Raw genomic sequence first — 2,394 nt, forward strand, 5'->3', positions numbered from 1 at the left:
ATTATAAATTTTTATCCTAAAACAAATACATACATACTCAGAAGACAAAGATTGTACCTAAAACACAACTATAAAAATGAGAGAGATTAAAAAATTAGACTTAATATATTTAATATTGGTGCATGAAATGGTGAAAGGATACTTGTAGATATTCCTACCTGAGTAAGAATGTACTTGAGATATGAGATGAAAGTCTATTGGGGAGAAGGGGAGGGGAGGGAGATTGTACATACTTGGGAGTAGGGATGGTAATGCAATCTGTACTCGTAGGTACTTGTTATGTTTCGCCCCTATCTAATTAGGACAAATAACAATAATAACCTTTGCCTCAGCGAAGACGGGCCAATCTGATAGGTTCAATCCGTTTTGATACTCCTAGCAAATCTCCTACCTCAAATAAGATGATTTAATTTGGTCATTGATTGATAGGATTCTCTTTCTTTTGGTCAAATTCTCTTCTCTTTATGATTAGGAGGTTCTAGACCTTGGAATGGGCAATTCATGGCATGTTATCTACGTCGTTTAGGGCTCATTACCAAGAATATATGTATGTATGCATGTATGTATGTATGCATGTATGTGTTTAGTTGAAGAAAAGTCTAATAGAAACACAGTTAGATTTTATGATCTCTTACAAATTGTGGCAAAACCATTGTAAGAAGGTTGCATTTATTTTGGATTATCTTGCACTATATGTTAGAATGTTATTAAGGTTAAGGCAAGTGAAATTCTTTTAAGCAGTGAGCTACACTAATATAAATGAACTAGATTTTAGAATAGACAAAATTCTTAAAAAATGTTATAATGTTAAGAAGTTAGGGTTAAGTACTGTTAGAATATAATTAGGATCAATTATGATCAATTAGAATTATTTAGTATATCTGAATATTTATTATAAAATATTACGTCTTTATTATTACGATTCTCTTAGTCCCTATAAATACCCTTCTATATTGTATTATTCTAGACAACTTGAATAGATTCAATAATACACAAATTCTTTCTCCAGTTTAGTCTCTTGTTTCTAACATGGTATCAGAGCCATAGTATCCTCCTTAAAGAGGATTGGTTATTTTTCTTGCTATGAAATCGTCGTAGTTTTTGCATTTTTTTCTATGCCATTCTTCTTTCCCTTTTGTCACTCTTTCGATGGTTTTTCACCTCACCGACTAGCCTATTTTCTCTGTCTTGTTTTTTTTTTTCGAGTCGTATGATCAAACACCATTGTCATCCACTGCTTACCTATTCCCATGAAGAAATCATATAGTTTTCGCTCTCCTTCGGCAGTTCTGTCTACATTTTCTCGTGGCAGTTCCGTCTGCGTTCTCTCGTGGCAGTTTCATCTGCGTTCTCTCGTGGCAATTAAATTTGTGTTCTCTCGTGGCAGTTCCGTCTGCATTTTCTCGTGGCAGTTCGTCTGTGTTTCTTCTATGTTTCCTTGTGGCTGTTCCATCTGCATTTCTTTCTGGCAGTTTCGTCTGCACTTCTTTCAGATAGCAGCAGTTCCGTCTGTGCTTCCTTCAGACAAGCGGCAGTTCCGTCTGCGCTTCCTTCAGACTAGCGACAGTTCTATCTGCGCTTCCTTCAGACTAGCGGCAGTTTCGTCTGTGCTTCCTTCAGACAAGTCGCAGTTTTATCTGCGCTTCCATCAGACAAGCGGCAGTTCCATCTGCGCTTCCTTCCGGCAGTTCCGTCTGCACCCGTTTTATCAGTTTATGCAGTTTTTTTTCTCTTTATTTAGTTGTTTTAAATAAGTTTCAAAAAATTTTAGAATATAATTAGGATCAATTAGGATTAATTAGAATTATTTAGTATATCTAAATATTTGTTATAGAATATTACGTCTTTATTATTACGATTCTCTTAGTCCTTATAAATACCCTTCTATATTGTATCATTCCAGACAACTTGAATAGACACACAAATCCTTTCTCCAGTTTAGTCTCTTGTTTCTAACAAGTACGATTTTGGTTTCTAAGGTATCTGAAATTTTTTTTTCGTTCCTAACCTTTTTTTGCATACAAAATCGTCTCTAAGGTCCAACTTGATTTTAAAATCGTCCTTTGGAAAATTATACCCTTACCTCACCCTATCATCATCTCACTCACCTATCCCTTTTGATCCTGCTCTGCTTCTTGGCTTCTCTTCTCCCTCGCCCCCTCCCTTATTTCTTTTTCTCTTTTCAAAGATATCATAAAGAAAACAAAGACAAACAACAAATTTTAACCTCAACCTCAATATTTCTAACAACCAGTTCAGTAGCCACCTCCATTAGAACTACTCTCCAACAATGGAAGTTTCAAAATAGAACCCAAAAATAAGAAAATAGCAAACAATAATAGAAGTTTTAAATCAACAAGTAGAAATAAAGTAGAAATGAACAAAAAATTTGTA

The sequence above is a fragment of the Arachis ipaensis genome, chromosome B10 (genome assembly GCF_000816755.2).
Source record: "Arachis ipaensis cultivar K30076 chromosome B10, Araip1.1, whole genome shotgun sequence".
Lineage (NCBI taxonomy): Eukaryota > Viridiplantae > Streptophyta > Magnoliopsida > Fabales > Fabaceae > Arachis > Arachis ipaensis.